The 21,693-nt window shown below is 46.9% G+C and overlaps 2 protein-coding genes across 3 annotated transcripts in view; one reads left to right on the forward strand and one right to left on the reverse strand.

The window, feature by feature from the left end:
• LOC118508458 (autophagy-related protein 16-1) overlaps window positions 1-21,693 on the forward strand; it is a 225,615-nt gene that overhangs the window by 56,581 nt on the left and 147,341 nt on the right. The window lies entirely within an intron of this gene.
• Window positions 1-21,693, reverse strand: part of LOC118508457 — an 86,881-nt gene that overhangs the window by 54,652 nt on the left and 10,536 nt on the right. The window contains exon 2 of the mRNA XM_036048259.1: window positions 7,596-7,633. The gene's annotated coding sequence lies outside the window, so the exon portion shown is untranslated. The remainder of the gene's footprint in view (window positions 1-7,595; window positions 7,634-21,693) is intronic.

A 21,693-nucleotide genomic window follows, 5' to 3' on the forward strand; every position in this document is an offset into this window, starting at 1 on the left:
GGCAGCCGAAGCGTGTGCCATCCAAGGTCCGTGCTGATGATGCATAACCGTACGGGCGATAGCCGAAAAGAAGGGGTACGTGTGGGCGGTTGGGCGTCCATGAAAAATGGTCGCGAAACAAAATCAGGTTAATTGGAGCAGCGTCGTGGAAAAAGACATTATCTGCAACAGGGGATTAAAGAACTGGATTGCAATCTTCCAACGCAAAGAAAGTGCTTCTTACGATCGATTCACCAGAAGAGCGTCCAGGCATTGGTGAGATTTATATTGATCTGATTTAATTTTTTCTCGCCCTCCCCCAGTGGCTTCGGCAGTGGGCATGCGGTCAATGGGATGCTAGGTTTTTGTTGTTTGCTTGGCTGCGACGGCTGAATGTGACAATGTGTACGCATACGCGTACGTGAGGGGGCAAACTTCCGCCCGTAACGATGCGAAGATGCGGCTTTTTCTTTATTGACGTTGAACTGATTATTTTTTGTTTGTTTTGTTTCCATCGTTTTTGAAGTCACATCGATTCGCATGACCGCGTGAGATCGTCAGCGGAAACGGGTCAATGGGCGATACGAAACTGAGCCGGTTCGCACCTTCCCCTGTAGGGCCTTTTTTGGGGTCTTTGGGGGAAGATATTTGTGTCATGAGCGTTGGCATGGGTCGAAGTTGGTGCATCAGTTTTTTTGGTTGGCACAATTGGACCTTTTCCGCCCGATGAAAGGTGCCAAATCTTGGTTGTTGGAAGCTTTGAAAAACAATTCGGCAGGCTCAACAACATACCACTCTGTATGCTACCTTCGCCCGGTCTTTAATCAAAGAACGGTTGTTTCCAGTTTTAATCAGCTCACATTCGTTCGCCGTTCTGTCATTCGGAAATGAAAGGTTGATGCATTGCTAACTTTTGCACATTCACATTTTCCCCACATCACAGCCCCCCGAGCACAGGGGGAAACGTCGAAAGGTACTGTGCTTCTATTCGTTTCTGCTGCCAGCTTTCGTTGAACTTTTTTTTGTTGCGTTTGGCATACTAAAATCATCCTGTTTGATTCAGTTTTCTTTCGGGTGGTACTCTTTTCGATTGCTCGGCACGTAGCATGCTATTGGGGCAAAGTTTATTCGTCCGCCCCTGAGCATCGCGATCCGTGCTGTAGCGTACGTACCAAGGGGATGAAACATGTGAGAGTTTACAGTTATGTGGAAAGGACTCGTTTGGTCTTGTAAGCAGTGTACCTCTCAACAGTCAATCGGTCGCATGGTTTGGCGAATCAACCTTTTTTTTTGGTGTTAGTCCGTACTGTGCGTGTTGCTCTTTGCTGCATGTGAAGATAATATGTAAGGGTGCGTTTTTGTACTTGCAGCACTCTTTCGGCACACATTCGAAATAAGTGCGCGAATCGAAATGTCCCCAACGAGTAGCTTCAACATCCCGCAACGATGGCGTTGATTTATCGGTGCGTGTCGCAAAAGGCAGGTAAAAGCTTACACACAGGTACCATTTCATTTTGATCGTTTATCTACGGTCACCAAAACGCTACCACCATTGCCCAGTGGGTGGAATCGGGATGTTGGATCATGTGCACTGGCAATGAGCAGTTATTTTTCGCTACGTATAACCTTCACGCAAAAGTCCTATTGGCAAGCGTTGTCTCGTGAAAGCAAATGGAGCGCAAAACGAACCTAAAAACCTAACCGATACGAATGATTTCAATGCCTAGTGAGGGCACGAACCTCGCCAATAACTCCTACACGCGTATGCCGTGTTGCTTAACCTACTTCCCGTGTGGCTCTCGGACAAGTTCTGTTACAACCAAACCAGAATCAACGCCCGCCGGTCGTTGATTATCGCCCATCGGGATACGCGCGCTTATCCACATCAGCCAACATCAGCATCATCATCATCATCATCATCAACAGCAGCTTCAGCAGCAACACCAACCAAGCGAAGTAGATCGAGCGCTTCGGGTGCAGTCTGTGCGAAAATAACTAGGCAAACAACTTGTTCACATGCCGGTTCCGCTCGGTCGTACCAGCCCCCAAAAGCGCGTCCACGCACACCTTCCAATCCGGAATGGTTGGCGGCAAATTAATAACAATCAATCTAGAGCACAATTTATGCATGCACCAACACCGGTTGGTATGTATGTGTGTGTGTGTGTGTGTGGTGGAAATGAGCATAGTTTTGGACCAAATTACCCGTGCCCGCCCTCAGGAAATAGATCAACTCACACCGCTCAAATCGAAAACAGAGCAGCGCTTATCAGCCGCGATCTAGCCCGGCGATCGAAATGCCGGCGACCGTTCACCGGGGTATTTTCGTAAAGTAAATGGGTGTTTCCCTTCGAAAGGTTCCCGAAAGCTACCAATTTGTATTGGAAGTTTCTGGCATTGGCTGCCTGCGGAATGCAGCTCGTCTGTAGTCGAACAATAAATTATGTATGTGTTCGTGTGTTGTATGCAGCCCGCACCGGGAGCATCATAATTTTATATTTCCCTGTGTTTTTGTTGCTGTTGGTTCGGAATAAGTAATGGCAACGCGTCCTAAGAATCGCGCTACGATCGGCACAATCCAGTTCGGTACGCAAACGATCTCTGCCCTCGGGAGGCTCGGAATGGCCAGCGTGTGGTGTAAATTAAATTACCCATGGGGTGAAACGGGGTCAAACAAGCTCGAGCGTTCCTGCTGCTGCTGCTGCTGCACGGTCAATGCAGCATCGATTGTAGACAGATGTTGCTGCCTCCTCATCACTTCACCCCACCAACCAGATACAGATAACGGGAGCTTGGGGTCAGGTGTGTATGTGAATGGTGGAAGAACAGTGCAGAATTCGCAGCTCCAGATGCGAGCGCAGGGTTTGTGTTCCAATACTGAAGTTTTTGGTGATTTTTTCTGAGCTGCCAGCACACGATCGACGAAGCCGTATCAACCGCCCCCCTCCCCATGGTACCGTGTGGCTAGGCTGCCCGACTGACTGAGGCAAGAATCGAGCAGTGCAATTATGATTGAATTATGGTAAGCCAGAGTGAAATTGAATACGGGCAGTGAGGGAAGGGAAAAGTTCGCAACACGAAATGGAAGCGTGCGGTTTATGCTGAGCAGCGGTATTCGCACGCCACGTCCCCACTCCACGAGCGTTGCTTCCTGGAAGAGCGAAATTAAAACATCTATCGCAGGGTCTCGAGTCCGTGGCGTGAATAAACAAATCCAATTTGCCTCTCTGGCTGGGTGGGTGCTGTTTTTTTTTATTCATCACTCGTCATCAACTCTATCCTCCCTTTCTCCAGTTGTGCTGAATCCGAGCGAGCGAAGAAAGTTGCCTTTGCACCGTTCCTTTGCTCACTTGCTGTCTTGCACACCTTTTCCCACGCACGGCACCAAGTAAAATCGAAGCAAGAATTGTGCACACCAAGGCGAGAGAAGCATGTAAATACTCGCGATGAGAAGCACCAACCGGGGGCGGATTCTTCTGGATGGTTGGGTGGGATTGTACAAAAATTTTCCGCACGGTATATAAGACGGTTGGGAAGCGGTAAGAGAAGGATTTCGATTTTTACTGTAATTAGTTTTGCTTATCTTTTGCACCTAACCACGCCGGTCGCATTGAATGTTGGTGAGATTTTGATCCCAGCATTAACTTTACACAATTAAGGTTCAATTTCGGAAGATTACTAGCTCGGTGCTGGAGCATGATCATGATCAGTGGCAATGATCGTAGCCACTATTTCGACCGTATCTTACACGCACCAGAAACAGTAGAACGGATTGGTGTATTGCTTTCCAATGTAGGCAGGTGAAGCTACTCGCCGGCCACAGGAACCGAAACGGTGGATGCTTTCAAACAAATCGGCTTAAAACCGTTCCGAACTGTGCTTGGGAGCGTTCGTTACGTTATCTGCTGAGCTAATCATCGATAATCTTGATGTGACTTAACTAACACGGATCGGATAAAGAAACAGGTAGCGCGGTAGCCGAATCTGAGGTGGACATTTTACCGAACGCATTCATTCTGTCACTAAATGAGCTCCGTTTCGTGGACATCTGTCTCATTTTCGAGTCTATCTCGTTTGATTTCCTGACTGTTTTCCTTTCCTTATGTTCGAAAAGGAAAGTTCGTAGAACTTTTGCTCTCCGCTTCACTTTTCTCGTGGTGCGTAAGCCGTTGCCCGAGACCGGTACGCAGTATCGAATGGCCGAACGGTACACAAGGCTGACGGAAGCATGGCGTCGTAGCGGTACATTTTTATTTCATGCTTCATGTTGTGACTGTTTTTTTTTTCTACCTTCCAAGTCTCACTAGCATGAAACTAAAACGGAGCGAAATTAAAATTAGAACGATCCTATGCACCGTGAAGATGAACGTTCAGCTTCCTGCTCGGTTGAACAAGAACCGAGTCGATAAACCCTGCAGCTAGAGGGTGAGGGAGGGAATGGAAAAAAGAAGCGGAAAACCCGAACGACAAAAAAGGCACGCATGACCGAACCGTTTAATTAGTGAGTCTGTGGAATGTCACTATTCTAAGACGTTTCTAATGCAACGTCTCGATGTCACCGGAACCGGCCATTTGGCAGATGGAGAGCAGCAAGCAGGCGAAGCAGGTCCACGGGTCCGGATTGAATAGGGTCAGCGCGTTTGGTGCGCTTGACGATGCATTTGCAGCCTGGTAGCAATTAAAATGCGGAACATTGAGCTTATTTTAAAATCCCCTTCCGAGGTCCGATCAATAACGGTGCTTGGGCAAAACGGTGACCACCGGGCAAGATTGAAACGTACCCTCGCGCTTAGCCCGTCGGTGCCTCGCACACTCATCCAAGGCACGGTGTCTGGTCATGCGTAATCGATTAGTTATTGTTAAACTGCATGTTTTTCCTTCACATTACACCGTATCGTGGCTGTGTTGTAATTTTGTGCCGTTCGCCCTTGCCGGCTTGGTCGTGTCGTGCAAATCTTCATGACCAACTGACACGCAGACCAACTGTCTCGGGCTCGGGCTCAAGCCGTACGCTCCCGCTCCCGAATGCGTGTGGTCAAACGATCAATGCTTAAAGTTGGCGATTCGTCGGTTGGGTTGGATGGTGAAAATTAGCTTCAGGCACGCAGAGGTACGCTTGCTTCCTTTGCTGCCGATCTGGCGCTGTAGATTATTGGCGAAATGTTCGTGAACGGGCGACGTTTTAACGGTGTACTGTATCGAAAAAGTTAAACATTTTGTGGCCTAACGTCATTATCACATTGTTACCGTTAGCGTGGTTGATGCCCTCGTGACGTGTCGAAATGCAACCGGTGAAGAACAAGTGCATCGAAGGCTTTAAAAATGGTGACCGTGCCCTCCAAGAACGGCATTCAAGATTGTGGTGGTCAACAGGTTTTGTTTGTTTTTTTTTCTTCTCATCCTCGGTTTCATCCCTGTTTCCCTGTGCTTGCCTCCTTGAAAGTTTTGTTTTTTTGTTTCATTCATTTCGTAAATTCTTCCCCTGCAAGCATGCCCCAATCGGTCAAGATCGAAAAGGTGGTGTGCAAGACAAACGAATAAGGCAGAGCTTCGGGACGTAAACATCTGAACGCTCGCATCGTGTAATGTTTGCCCAGTTTTTGTGGCTTATTACACAACCAATTTTTGTGGTTATCCTTCACCGGCTGGAGCGGTGAATCTGTCTGGGACTTTGGTGAAGGTGAAGGTTTGGTCTTTCTGCTTCTTCCCTGGTTTTTTTTCGTTTCCCTTCGTCTATGGGCAATCGTACCGATGGTTTGCCTTCCACGCACTTGTCTGTCGATTACCACCAAAGCGCCCTCCCCCCTCGAAACTCTTCATGTCTGACCTTGCACTTCACCTGCCAGGTTACGAGAGTCCAGAGTTGTTATGGGGCGGTTTGCAGGACCGAAACGCTTTCCTCACACTCAATTCACCGAAACAGTGTGTGTATTTGGGAAAGGGTGAACGTAAAATTGTAGAAAACCCGTTGGTTCGTGATTTTTCTCCCGCCATCCGATTTGGGTTGGCGTGGATAGATTCACTCTCTCAAAGCGAAAGAGAGAAAAAAGGTGGGCGGGCGAGAAGAGCCTGCTGGTGTTTTGTTTGGTGTTATGTTTTATTTGCTTTTAACTTCGATTTTAACACTTATTTCGTGGCAATTTAGGCAAACACTTAAGGCTTAGGTGGTGGGATGTACGTGCAGCAGGTTTTGTGTTATTTCCGGTGCACCGCACTGTGCAAGCTTGCAGCTGGTGTGAAACATTATGGGCAGCAGCGGGGTCATAAATGCATTTCTGTTGTATGCTGTTGTAGTAGTATTTCGTTCAGCTTCGATGAACTAGGCTGACCTCCCCTGGGAAGTGAATTAACCGTATCGTCGTTCAGCGCACTTTAGCGTACCTGTTCGGACGGACCGGAATCTGTCTGCCCGGATGTACTGAATGAATGAGAGAAGATCATAAACATGTGTTCCCTCCAGGGAAATGTTTCTAAAGAATGTTGACTTTGTCTGTCGCGTACGTAGCTGTCCACATATTTCACGTAAGCTTGACGTTCGTTTGTACGACGCGAGACTACTGCGACCGCACACCGAGAGGAGTTCGCTTTTAATTGTTGAAAATTACCAATGATTTTAATGATCCATCCTCAAGGCGCCCAAGGCAATGGAGATAACAATCTTGATAAATCGTTGCAACAGGTACCGGGAATCGTTTCATTGTCTACGTGCGTTTACACTACGATCGTGGTTGCATCCTCGTTGTTGGTATAAAAATCCAACCAAATAACGGTTCCCCGGGCCACCCTGTACAGCTCGTGAAATTGAGAAGATTAGACATAAACTTACGCGTTCGCACGGTAGCGTTCGCTGTTACTGGTAGGAATTTAAAAAGAAAACCCACGAACGAACGCTGCGTTTAGCATAACTCGACTGGGATTTAAAGGAAACAGAAAGAGCTCGTCTTAAAAAAGAGTCCCCGGGGAACTACCGGTTAAGAAGGCAGCAATGGCCGATGTTGTCGCCCATCCGATCAATGGCTGCCGTGCGATTAAAACTGTACGTCGCGGCCGAAACGATGAGCAATGTAATGTTTCGTTTTCTTCAGACAACGATCACACTCCGTTCCGCGGCACCTAATTCTCGATCCCGTTGCAGAACATTTGAATGTGTACGTTTGCTTGCCAAATTTATGCCACTTTCTCAGCGATGATTAAGCCTCCCTCTGTGCGTGGAGAACGCATGGATGAATGAATTTTCTGCGGCTAAAGCCTGCTTCGGAGGAACGTAACAGCACCACCAGAAGCAAATGGGGGAACAGATTTCAGCAGATTCCACCGATCGCGGGAGAAGACCTACTTTCTGCGTACTTCTTCCATACCACCGAAAGCCAGAACGTGGTCTGGCAGCCAGTCCGGGGCTTTGGGACGGGGTAAGGCAAAGCAAAATGACTTCAATCGTTGCGCTTGCTGTGAGTAAATAAGCTCAAATTACAGTGATTTCGGGATGCCTCCGGTAGTTTCCTGTGCTAGGCCGCGTTGCCCAATACCTGTTGGCGCCATCGTGCAATGCCATGAATTATTTGTCTGATGTCTGATTTGTTGAATTATGTTCTTCGGGGTGGGTTTGCATAATTTACCTTTTATTCTATCGCAATTCGATAGCTTCGTGGTGGCACTGTAACGAAAGAAAAAAAAAGGTCAAAGCTTATTAGTATATTGAATGTTGTGAAGCATTTTAAGTAGAAATTAAAACGGTTAAATTTAAATATCCAGAATGTAACGATTCTTCATTATCAATTTTTCGTTTCAGGTACGTACCAAATGTTATGAACCGGGCACACATTATCGCAACATAAAGTATGTATAAAACCCAACAGAAGACGGCCATAGTTGATCTTATAAGTGACCATTAAGACAATCTGTGACAGCCATAGTGTCAATGCTTGTACTTCTGGTTCAGGAAAGCTCACCTTGTTAGTGAACGTGATAATCGTTTCGCTTGCGCGTTCCCTCGGAAAGAACTGACCGAAATCGTACATGACGCATCCATCAATCCCCCGACGCCGAATGAAGGCAGTATTCTTTGGATGCATTTGCCATCAATCATAAACATCGAGTCATGTCCGCTTGTACGGGGCAGTCGTGCTCCACGGATTTCAACGGCACATCCAGGGCGCCAAAACGGAACGATTTCTGCTACATTTGTAAATGAATTCTTTTCCAATGATGGATCGATGATGATCGGTCGTGAAAAGCGTGGATTCAATCGCACGCGAGATGGATGGAATGCACGATCCTTTGCCCCGTACCGGTGTGGCTATTTTTAGCTAGACGACACTGTGACCCAAAAAGAATGGTTCACGGGTGAAAGAAACGATGCGAGAAGAAATGTCTAACACCATCATAGACGAAAGCAACACACACACAAAAAAGCCCCCCGAAAAAGGAAATTCGTGGCTTGTGCTTTGTTTTGATGTTGGCATTACTGGTCTTTGGGAGTTGTTTTGCTCGCGGCACTCGGCGGGAATGAAAGCCACATGCCTAAAGTGGTGGGCCTGGTGATGGTTGTTTTGCCCCGGTCAAAAGGCATAATTACATAATTAGATGAAATCTTTTCACCGCCCGTCCGGTGCGCATGTTTGAAGTGAATCACTTTTCCTTTGAATTTGGCCCATGCATTTCCGAGGAGTCGCTGCGCGAACGGGTGATATGTAATGATGATTAACATCGCGCACTATTTCAAGTATCGTTTAAGCGTTTCATCAATCAACGGAAAGATTTGTGTCCGCACGATCGCACGACTGTGTCGCAGGGCATCGCGGGAAGGGAACCGGGAACAAAATCCAACCCCTTGCACTGAGGAACCATTAGCGTGGAGGAAAGTTCGGCACTCGGCGAGTGATAAACTGTCTTTTTTCGTAGGTGATCGGTGAACCAGTGCAGCAGCGCGTGATTTGAACGCCATTCGTTTGTGAGAAAAGCCACCTGATGGGATGCGTTTTTTTTTGTTGGTTCGTATTTTCGTCCAAGAATGCACACGCTGCGTGATTAGTATTCCATGGAGACACACAGTGGCAGCGATATTTCGGTATGCCTCGTCCTGCAGGGACTGGAATGTCTAGCCGAAAAAAAAGAAATGAAACACGTACCACGACCCGACACTACACACGATCGTTAATCACTCGCTCCCTCTGGCCTGCAACCGCTGTGCAACCGCTGTGTGCTGTAACGGGATATCGTCTTTTAATATGACAAAAATGTTCTGCTGTTACAAGTGGCCTCCTTAGTACGCTCATGTAAGAAGCTCGCTGTCTGTCGATCTGTCTTCGGTGCTCCCACCCTTTCACCGGTTGTTTTTTTTTCGTTTTGGCCTAATCTAATTGCCCTTTTTATTTCGTTGAAGCACACTGGAACACATGAGCAATGGGAAAGGTTTAGCACAGCAATGTCTCGATTTGAAGAGCCCGTCGAAAGGAGAGTCGTACGGCAGCGCTTTGATGAATGCACATACCCGTTGAGAAGCATTTGAATATCAATGGCTGACAGCTCGAGGAAAGGAAAAGTGGACGGGAAAGGCATATATGTTTGTGGATGGATCGTTAAGGACCTGGGATGGTGAATGTTCGCAGCGCGATTAAATCTTCGCAGGTGCCGTTAGAATGCTCTTGGTGCTGTTTTGCTCTTGTGCCGCTATCAGAGACAACAATTTCGTCTTAAGTAGCTAGAGCTCTTAAGCATTAGAATGTGACCGTACCCCAAATGTATCCCAACGCAACTGCTTAGGTAGATTGGCTTACGGAGAAGATTTGTTTCGTACATCCTTCAACCAGTCTCTTCCCAACCCGCCTAATATCGTCTCGCAACAGATTGTTGGCACGTGGGGCACGTAAGATGATAATTTCATAATTATTGCTCGATAGCTGATCAGCCACCAGGCGGGTCTAATTATGCACCGAAACTGTGGATGCACAGCTGAGCCAAAACGAAATCAGGCGTTGAAAGTTGTTGATTCGGCCTAGATGAGGTTATGTGCCTAACCGAAAGCAATATAGTGATCGATTGAAATTTGTATACCTTTTGGGGTTTGTAGATTACGGTGTGTATGTGTGTGCATCCGGAAGCAAAAACGCAAGCCGTGCTGTGCCGTGGAAAGTTACTGGACGAGTTCGTACTTTCAGCCACCCAGTTGCTGTGCAAGGTGCTAACCGTGGTCGATTTCACAGCGTTGTTGTTTTGTTTTTTTATTGCATTTTCTCCAAGCGCATTATTTCATTCCATGCTTTTTGAAGCGAACCTTGAAAAGGTGGCTCCAGTTTGGGCGCCTGACGCAACTCGACCACGCTCGATGATGGTGCGAATTGGAACGGTTGAGTAAAAAGAACCGGTCGTTACGCATTCTCTGACCACGAGGAAAGCTTTTTTTCGACTTTAGGTAATTGTAGGTAGGAGGGGGAAAGGAGCGGGCGCGCGGGACAGCCCAAGTTCAATCCAATAATACACGCGTGTAATCCGTGGTGCTATGTCGGTCGCTCGTTTTATTGAGTGTCCGCCGAAACAAAAGAGCGCGCTTTCTTTAGGGTCTGATCCGGATCCGTTAGCTGGGTGCTATTCGTTAGCGGCAGTAGTAAAAATTGGGAATGTTCCACATTTTTCTAAACCCAACCCCCTCAGCCCCAGCACCCATTTTCGATGGGAAATATCGGTGAGAATGCGTTTTCACCGTAGCAGAAGATGTGGTTGTGACATTGTGCGTGATCACTGTAATACAGGATTGGCTCACGATTTTTTTTTCGGGTTTCGATCCGGCAACATTCCAAACTACGTGGAAACGTGTTGTCTGGCTAATGGATCATTGAATCACCACATTCAGTCCAAATTGTTCGTGCTTTGGATAGCACGGTAAAGTAACTGATTGATACCGGACAGTTTTACTTTAATTTGAATCGTTTGAGCGCTCATTAATAGTCCCGAAGTACGTCCGAAAATGTCGGTATCGTTTAAATGGCTATTAAAGTTCGCCAAGCGCGCTTGCATTTTTGGACGTATTTTCAGTGCCGGTCCAGTTTCGTGTTTCCACGCGTATTATGTTTGTGCCTTTTAGTTCGCCGTTACCCAATTACTGTGTTAATATAGTAATTTTCTCACATAAATTAAACGTAGAACAAGCTATCAGAATGATTTAAGGGTAAGAGTTGATCTGAGTAAGATGGAGAGGAGAGTCCAAAGACCGACCCTGGTTTTGATCGTCTCTGCGTTTTGTTTGTGCTGAAGGTGCTACAACGCTAGCGTAAGATTGTAATTGATATCCATTTTCCGTTAAATTAGATGTAATATGTCGTCCTTACTGTCAGGGCACCATATGTGCGTGTAAAACTGAACGGTGCGTACCCAAAAAGCAGGTTGGTTGGAAAATGGCCCAAAATAAAGCACCACCGTATCTTGAGGTGGGAACGAAGATACGAAACGGCACGCACAAAACAGCATTACTTCAGTACGTGATCCCGTTTTTCCTTTCTCACTGCTGACCCTTTCCCAACGTTTGGTGCTAGCGCTTTTTTCCATCGCGATGAGAAAGTGGTGGAGTGTGGGTCCGTTGTGCGATGATTTGTGTATGCCAGCGCGTACATCGGGGCAACGCATTCTGAAGGAAAATAGCGCACGACGACCAGCAGATGCCGGCAACGGTACCGAAAAACAAAGGTGGTGGCGCTTGTCGCCGAACGCACTGCTGTCCAGTTTTCACACTACCCCGCTCGTATTTGTTATTTTGTAGCTGTGTCCGATCCGTTCTTGTGGCTTGCTACTGTTGCAGCTGTTTCTGTTACAGTTTACAGATTGAACTAGATCACTGTAGTAGACGAACAAGGGTAGAGGTGTAAGGAGCATGAGCGACAGGAAGCGTCCTAAGAAATAAACCATGTCGTTCGAAAACAATGAACCCTTCGCACCTTCCACCAACAATGGAACGCATTCGTAGAACACGATTCGCTGCAGATTTGACGCTTGATTTTTTGGAGTACATGTAATTATTGATCGCGTTAAAGGTTTCGTAAAAGAAAACCATCAAGGAAAAATAGTGCACCAGAAAAACCCCTTTCCCCGGGGGAGGTTTTAATTTACCCTCAAATGAAGAAAAGAAATGAAGTTTTCCTTACCGGATGTATTCCAAAAAAAAAGCTAGGGAAAAAGTATTTATCCGTGAAGAATTAGCATGGTAAAGCTAATTCGCTGTGTTTAGCGTTTTGTTCTCATGCATTCTCCGTCGAACCGGTGCGCAGCGAAAAGCGAATGCTACGAATGGTCTAACGTTGAGGAAGTGTCCAAAATCAAGCAATCCGACAAGCGTTTTAGCCTAGTTTTAGCACCTTCGATATTGTTCCCTACATCCCATCAAATCGATGCCATAAGAAGAGCTAGAGAGAGAGAAAAAAAAAATACCGCTAGATTGCTGTGTGAGCTCTCTCGAAGCATTGTCGGCGGCATTGGTTGACGGCTTGTTAATACGTTCTGACCGAATTACTGTTCGATGTTGAATGTTCGTTCGATTCCGTCAGGCACGATCTACTTCCGCTCAGCCGACCATGAGGGAAGGAAGTTATGAAATCATTACCAACCAGCCGTGCATTCATCGATTTATCCATTTCCCGCCGTAGGATGATCGAACTCGATTACGTAGCTCTAGCTTTAATGGGGTAATACTACTAGAGCGGAGTTCGTAATCGAACCTTGCCCGGGAGCATTAGCGAGCTTATGCTTCCGATGTCGATCGTTGTCATTTCTGTTTGTAGTTCGTGTGACTGCTCTGGACGATGAAACAGTATCTCTCATCCAAATACATCTGGCCAAACTTTCTCAACACCCTGAGGAAAGTTAAACTTTTCTCAAACAATTTTTCGACCGTCTGATAGATGTCTCTGAAGGTGCCCCGACAAGGTGCAACACAAAACGCGGCCCTTGGCAGAGCATGCGGGCGTTGGTGGCCATTGACGAGGGTCATAACTGTACTTTTATGGTGCTGTAACCAGTGATTATCTTTTCGGGTCGAACCGGGTAGAACGGAGTATCATGGAAAGCTGCGTGGATTGCGTGGATCTTTCCGCTCCTATCAGGGCGAACGCGATCGTACCCGGGAATGAGGCTAATGCAGAGCGCGGTAGAGCCGATTGGTGTATCATTTGCGACCGTTTAGCTGCGGCTGGTTGAGCGTCGGATGTACGTGCCAACGAAACATATTTCCTTCGTTTCGATGATCTGTTAATCGCCCCAGCCCAGCGCTGACAATGCACTTATGATCGATATGCAAAGTGTGCTTCCTGGTGAATGGGTAATGGAGGTGGTAGGAAGATACACAGCCGTCTGCCCTAGGGAAGGTAGAATCTCGTTCTATTTATAGACAAACGGATCTTCGGATGGGTCGTGGCGTTCAGACGCAAAGAATAGCAAGCCATCGTTCGTTCTTGCATTTAATTGCCATTACATCCTTGCGGTCCTTGCGCACCTCAGCGGTCGGTTATCAGCGGCCCATCAGCGGTCCGAGCGTATGCTGACGGTACGAAACGATCGATTGCAGTACGCTTTTAGACATTATTTATATGGAGTACCACTGCGTGCCATTCCGGTGTTTGCAGGGCCTGTAACGCGCCTTATCGCCAAGGCACGCTGGCGACAGGATGACAGCACACGGTCAAGGATGAGTCCATCATCTTGCCAACGCTTCCGTTTATCTGGTTGCGTGCGTCTCGTACGCTTGTTCCTCCGAAGGGGGGGGGGGGGGGGGGGGGGGGCGAAAAGTGGACGAGTTTTAATTTATGCCGCTGGTGATTCGAACTGGATAACTAGATGGGCTCAAGGTTGTTGCATGTCAAATGGAGCGCAGCATTGCTATTGCAGGCTAGCAAGGTGTGTGTGTGTGTGTGTGTGAATGTTGCCGCAAGATGGCAACCGCATTCAACCTGATTGTGGTGACTGCATACATGTTTTTTTAATAATAAAAATTACAATAATGATGATGTTTTGTTTGTTTTAATGGAAAATTTATTTACACATTGTTTTCCGTATTAGGTGTAAATTATGTGCCACTTTTTCTTTAAATTAGCAAAATTCTGGTCATTGCTTTCCTGTTTATTAATTGGCAAAGAACTTTTTCTACATCCATTAAAATGGCCGCTAATGAGTACAAGACTAAGACATTAAATACTTATCTTAGCTTGTTAAGCATGAGTAACTCGTTGGCCCAGTTTTTCCTGCTGAAGATGGACTGACCATACCATTTTTTTCTGGCTTAAAATAATCATGAGAATTGAGTAGAATATTCTCACCGTTATGAGCCAGATGCTGGTGCGTTGAAACCCACTTTCGCGTTGGGAAATGTAAACCTTGGAAATGGAACCGGTGCTTTTGCGTCCATTGAATTTCCTCTCCTGTCCGGCAGCATGACAATGTGCGTCCAACATTGTTCACGACTGGACCCGTGGACAAATTGTGTATCGTAGAGTGATGGTAATCAATAATAATGATCATGCGAGGGACGAATAATCGTACAGGGGTGACGTATGCAAAAGTGGTCTGCGTGACCTGTTAAATCTGCATCGTCTTCTCTTACGCCCTGCATTCCTGCGCAACGAGCCTTTGTTTGTACACCAGCTGAAGGGTTGAAGGGGTACGGGTTTTCCGTTTCCCGGAGAGTCTTTTAGCACAAATTATCCGACAAGATTTATGTGCCGTTGGTCTTGTAACAGTGCATTCTTCGGTACTCGTTGGACAACTAACTGGACACTTGCCAATCGTTTAGCAAACAATAGGGTGGTTTTAGTAGGGGGAGTGAGTTTTGAAATATAAATGCAACACCGACCATGGTTCGTCCGGCAAGCATCGGAAGCAGGGAATGGACACTCGCTATGATCCCGGTGCAATGTTAGAGGTCCCGGTCATCAAGGCATTGTGTGTGTGTATGGTGGTGCAGTTTAACTGTAGTTTTCTTCACATCTAAACCCCAGCGGAACGAAGATGATTGGTGCACGAGATCATCGTCATCATCATCTGCTCGCACTACCTAGCGGCTGCATCGATCCCAAGAGCACACAATGCACCGGCTGTGTGCCATTCATGGTGCGACCGCGGGGAAGCAGGCCGGAGAAATTGTTCCAATAAAGCATGTGAATAAGGTCTATTAATAATGTTTACAGTCGCATTATATGGGTATATAAAATTATGACGATAGACGATAAGAAATTATGATGTAGGTTTACCGCAGCTCAGACCATCGCGTTCGGGGCGCTGTTCACCCAGTTTTCCCCATGGCCTTCTGGTAAGATGCTGGAACGAACTGTACCAGAAAACCCTCACATACTTTTTATCATGCATGTGTGTGTGTGTGTTGCTTCTTCCTACTTGCACAGAACGGAAAAATTGGAGAGAGTGGTGCAAGTGCGATGCAGCCAAGAGTCCACACGGTTCAGGTTGATTTACTTCGTACACGGTCTGCGTGTGGTTGGCAAATGCGGAACTTGCTGGCCTATATTCCTGTGCCGGATATTCTGGTTTTCGCCCCCATCGTGAGCATGTATCGCTATCATAGGTCCGCTGCACATCCCGCATAGCATTCGTAGTAAAAATACAGGCCAGCGCAACGCTTCTCTCCAGCTTTAATGGATGAAAATGTGGCTGTGTGTGCATAGTGCAGTTGGAACTGGTTCTTCAGGGCTACAACTGTAGTTTTCCCTCATTTGTACTTTCCCTGGAGATGCACACAAAACAAAAAAGGTTTCGGATTAATGCCGCAGATGGACTAGTCTCCTGCGTCTGCACATGCAGAGTCCTTGCGAAGAATGTTTTCTTCGGGAAGCATTCTCGTCCAGCCGATACCTTGCCCATTGTGCTTATAAACGCGTGGCTTTACTGCAGCTCAAATTTCCGACTTCAATCTTGCTGATGATGCGATGTCGTGACTCTTGGTGACACTAATTACTTCATTTTCAGGAAAAAGAAACTCGGTCGGTAGCAATAAAATGTCATTTATTCCGTCTGGTCGACGTGCGTGCGATGATGATCGCTGATCATGCGTACACGATGTGTTTACGTTCCTCCCGGCAGAAGAAGAGCCGACCGACCCGGGGAGGGGAAAAAAAGAATGGAAAGGGAAAAAAAACCCGCGTGTATTCAGCACAACCAAAGCCCGCCCCGGGAGAAAGTAATGCCGGCACTGTGCGACAGCACGGAACGTTCCCTAGATCAGTGCTGGAAAGTGGTGCCGGTGCGTGACTGGAATTGGAACCCGTTTAGAATATGTATCTTCTCCAAATGATACTTTCCACGTTTCCTTGGCTCCTGGTGACGTCGAGCTGTGATGATGATGCGGCGTGTGATGTGTTTATAAAGCCACCCCGGGTCGTGAAGAAACGGACCGTAAGAAGCGTCGACTCATAACCGGTAATGTCCACTGCTGCCTTCGTGTGGCGGGATACCCGGCCGTGGATGTAGGTGAGTGTGTCGCGCTGTACCGGCGCAGCAGTTTACAGCAACGCTAACGCCATCTGCCGCCGCTAATGCTAATGACATTCGCACGTGATGTGATTGCTGTCGAGGGTCGACAAAAAGGGGTTTGTTTTTGTGTTTGCCACCGATAGATTGAAGCTTTCTCGATGGCGCTGAACATAAGGGTTTCTTTGGTTGTTTTGATTTGGTGCTACAGAAAACGCTTTAAGGGATCAAATCCACTGATCACACGAGCCATTTGCGGAAGGGATGTTTGAACTTTGCTTACGATTTTGTTACGAACATCGCAGCGCAGTAGGAGGGAGTGCAAACTAACGGCATTATGCAATTATTTTGTTGGCTTTCGGTCTTCTTCTCGCGCAGTAGCGAAATGGGGTCAACTAGTCAACTAGGGTTGTCAAATCGCGATCGCAGTAGAACGATACCCAGCGACGTTTGTGCTGCTGGAAACAATCGACTCGTTGCATCAATATCTAAAGCGCAACCGGAATCAAGTGCGGATCGATCTCTCGTTAGAGAGCATCGTTATTAGGTGGTAAAGCCGCCTGCTAGCGTACCGCCGTAAAGCCGATAGACGGAGCGAGTCAGCAGTGAGCAAGTTTGCAGTGAAAGTTGCCGCATTTCGCTGGTGCAATGGGTTTATTATTCACCATACGCAATGTAAGGAGGAGGGCCTCAGCTAGGCGCATAAATTTTTATAGCCACTTGTTGACGGCAGAGATAGGGTTTATTTTTTCCGGTTCTGTTCGGTGCGTTAAATGGGGGCAAGTAGAAGGACACGGACGAGCTTAAATAGACCAATATTGCAGGTCACCGCTATCAATGTGATTTGGCTGATACAATTCACTCAAAGAATTGTGGAATAGACAATTCGATGCTGATTTTGAATTTCCACCAAATTAAAAGGCACAAGCAACGAAGATTCAAACATCGAACCTTACGACAGCTAGGTACAGGATTTTTATGTTTTCAAATGATTCGATAAACGTAAATAATTACGCAGTGCGCGGAATGCATGAACAAGCTCTAATGATTCATGCAACTGTCAGTTGCCTTGTCAATAATTCATATCCCTAGTGGCGCTACACCGTATCCAAATTTGGTCAAGTACGAAGATACAGTTAGCCGCATTCTTACAGCGAACCTGTTTCACATCACGAATTCACTCCTGTCGGGGAATCTTGCGCCCCGACTCGTGGATGTGTATGACACGATCACATGTTGCAGTAATAAATATGAAACGCAGCATACCATTAACGGTGTACGTGATTGGTGTCTGCTGGTCTGCTTCCATCAACTCCTGCCTATGGAGCTTTTAGCACATTTTCATGCCAGACCCAAACTAGCACGGATCAGCCCACTATGTTTGAGCGGATCGGCTCCCACCTGCTGCTCGATGCATACAAAATGTTTGGCGCGAATTGTGCGTCAGCCTGAATCTGTTACAATCGATGTTTTGTACGGTTGCGGAGCAGTCAACTGCTCAACGGACCTTCTCATCTGTTTGCCACTCACTTCCAGCTCCTTTTACAGTCATGATTACCATCGGTGAGGTTTCGTCCCTCCAGGGCCTATGTCTATTTAGCTTTAAATTATGTAAATATCTTAGACAAACTCCTGGCGGGCAGCTGGCTAAGCAGGAAACAAACGGAAAACAGAAATGGTAGCGGAGGAAAATGCATTATCTCGCTAGCGGCGAGCGCCGTGCGTGTCAGCTCGCGACAGTGCCAGGCGTCCGATCATCCTGACTGAGCGCAGATGCGTGCGCATCTTCCGGTCGCCGTAGGTTTTGCGCCGGCTTGTTCGTTGGAATGCGTGCACACAGCACAGCAGCTTTGGCGCGTCTGTCGCCTTTCTCGTTCAGGGAGGCGTTCAAGCTGCGCCTGGGTGGATAACTTCCACCCCTTCACATAACTGCACTTTTCTCCTACGAGCGGCAAGCTACTTGTAGGAAGGAGGGCGGTATTGCGAAGGAGGGTAGTTGATTTTTTTCCCTTTTTCGTGTAGTTTGTGCGGTGGAAGGATGCAAAATGAGGTCCACGTTTATTGGGGCCACCGGTCGCTAGAATGTGAAACCGGGTGTAGGTGTGTCGTTGATAAGGATTGTCTCCCGTTACCTCGTGTTTTTGGAACCTTTCCAATTGTACTACGCTCCTATCGTGCGCTAATGATTCGTCTTTGCTTTTGCATGGATGGATTTACATACCTGCAAAAATGAGAAAAGAAAATACAAAAATTGATCAAAACTGGGAAATAATTGGAATAAGGTTTTTTGTTTTGCAAAGTGAGTATTGGGCGGCGAAAAACGACGAAAGATCGGTATTTTCATCAATGTGAGTGCCCCATCGGAACAAGATTTCAATCAAAGCGCTGAACCAGTTTCTCTCGGATGCATAACGACCGTTTGCGCGGATCTGCTGCGTCGTCGATGCTGACGAACAGGTTCTTCCACGAACAGGCTTCACTGGCTTCCCCGGTCCACGGTGCACACCGGCTATTATCAATCGAGCACCTCGGGGTGCATGCCAGTGGGGATCGCATTAGATCGCGTTCCCTCCGCTACGTCGGCTTGCGAACGGACAGATGAATGGTGCAGTAGTTCGAGGGCGGAGGCTGATGTGAACACCTGAGCACAGCGGGATATGGTAGAAAAATAAAAACAGGTTGGAATGTCTAAATCCCGCTCGTTGTTCTCAATTACCGGTATCGGGAGTTTTCCGGTTTCTTTTACCCCCGGTACTGTGTTGCCTTTACGCTAAAGGGACACAGCGTTTGCACACGGGTGTGCTATCCCTGTTTTCCCATGCTGAAGTGTACGGTCTATTGCGGTCTATATTCTGTTGGTCATTGTACTGCACCTGGTGCGTTGGGACAAACAGGCGCCATCGTAGGGCTTTGGTTTCAAATTGTCTTTATTTGGCTTCGGAACAAATTGTTGCGCGCTAACCGGATTTCTAGTGGAGATTTTGCATATTCACAAACACTTGGTGTGAGTGAACCTAAGGGCTGTACCAATTGTGCGGCGTAACGGCATCAGTAAAGTGTGTGCAGAAGTATTGCAAGACACCTTTTTCGGAGAAGTGATTTTTTTATTTTAACATAGCTTTGTGCATAGCAATGATTGAAATAATAAATGCAAATACGCAATCGTCGAGAGGCGAAACGAACGAGCTGAAATTCTTGAAGACGGATAGTTTCCTGACCCGGTTCGGAGCGGGAAAAAAAATCTCGCGTCATTACCGTGTGATACATGCAGCTTAACCTGCCGGTATGTTGGGTAACGATGCATGATGGCAGGATGTTTCATCCTCATCCACACATACACACATCCATACACGTACATACACTGCTGGAACACATGCATGCATGGATGCGCCGAGACGGATGCTTGTTCGCGCACCACCAGATGTGCAGGTTGCTTGCTGGCGTTGACTTTGTGCGTTCTTAGTCTTAACTAATTGACCGGATGTACCCATGTGTACAAGGGTGATGATAGTTTTTTTATACTTTATTTATAGCTCATAATCAGAGGTTCAGTGTCAATGAACTACCGAGATTCCCTACGTAGCCCTCTAAAGCGTTCAAACAGATGATACGAATGCTTCAAGATGGTGGAACTATTCTCCATCTTTACAAACAATGGCTGCAGTACTATGCAGAGATTTTTTGTTGTTAAAACAGTTGGTGACATTTTGTTTGTGCAAAGGTGTGCCAGTGTTTCAAAACTCAGCTTTGGTGTATATTTTATTTCACGTCCATTAATCTTCATCACAACCAACCAAAATGAGGGTGCAGTTCACACGAATCGAGCGTGTGTTGTTGGAAAATAAGTTCACACTTTCTCGCTTTACTAATGCGGAAAAGTAAATTGTGTTCCGCTGCCAAAGTACAGAGGGCTGAATTTTTAAAAGTTATTGTTCAAATTCCTCCATCAAGCGGGGTAAAAAAAACTGTGGACTACTATAAATCCCGTGCGCCTTACCACAACCACCGAGAGAGCATTACGGTGCTGGAAAGTGAAACCTCCCCATACATTACCGCAAAAGGTGCCATCCTCGTGACCATGAAACCTTTTACCCTTTCGGCAAGCGGTGTGCGATGTGTTTAATGATGGTTTGCCAGCTTCACATGCACGCCCAGGTACGCCCAGTTTCCCAATTTTCCACACGCCCCTCGCTGGACAATTAGCCGGTCGGCTGGTTATGGGAAATAATTTTTCACTTTCGACCACCGGGCGCCGACCTACATAGGGCGTCTGAGCAGCAGAATAGTTCCCTTCGGTCGGTTTCCATTTGAAGGTTTGCTTCCTGCGCGAATCAATCGTAGCGGCATTTTAATTAGCGTTGATCGAAATACAATTTCCAGCCATACAGAGTTTTCTTTTTGTTTTGCTTGCGAAATCGTTTCACCAAATCCATTTTCCACGGTAATCCAGACGGGAGAGCCAAGCGATGGAATCTGCATCCCACTGCCCAAGAAGCACCGTCGAAGATCTGGGCCTTTGCCCGTTAGCGCTTGTTAATCAATCAGGCTTGTCAAGTGTCAAACGCGAGCCAATGGGAGGGAATTTAGTGTAAATACGTGGAATACGGAGGTTCATTCTTTTCGCGTCTAGCCGCCCAGTGAACGGTGCTGACAAATTGCAAACTACCAATCAAGCGCTCATGAATAATTTATTACCCTCTCTCGGTGGATTCATTTTGTAGCGCGTCTCAGCAAAATTTTCCACCCAGCATCGGGGAGGATGCAAAAGGATCGCTTACGAGCAGTCCAGAAAACGATCCATTATCTAAGTATGCTCCATTGCTTTGCACCGACGGCGTGAAGATGTGTCGCCACACTGGAAGCAACAACAGCCGTCAGCTGTGTTGATTTGAATGTCAAGTGGAGCAACAACAGTAGAAGAAAAAAAAACGTTGCCGAACAATAAGAGCATAAATAAGGCCACACGCAGAGGCAGCAGAGACATCAACTCGGGACAAACGAACGAACTCGTGCCGTTGTTCTCGATTGAGGTTGTAAAGTGCTTTTTTTTCTCTTCTATATGCTTCTTGTTGCCTGATGCTGTCCCGTTCTCGATTGCAAATCAAAGTTCCCGCAAGGCAGAAGCGGTTTGGTGTTGGGTGAGAAATTAAAAAGTGATCCATTTCGTAATCTACTCCATCCTGATCTCCCTCACGGTCGGTCGTGCGATTGCGGTACGGACGTTCGTGAATCCTTTGACGAAGAATGAGAACTACC

The sequence above is a fragment of the Anopheles stephensi genome, chromosome 2, assembly GCF_013141755.1.
Source record: "Anopheles stephensi strain Indian chromosome 2, UCI_ANSTEP_V1.0, whole genome shotgun sequence".
Taxonomy (NCBI): Eukaryota; Metazoa; Arthropoda; class Insecta; order Diptera; family Culicidae; genus Anopheles; species Anopheles stephensi.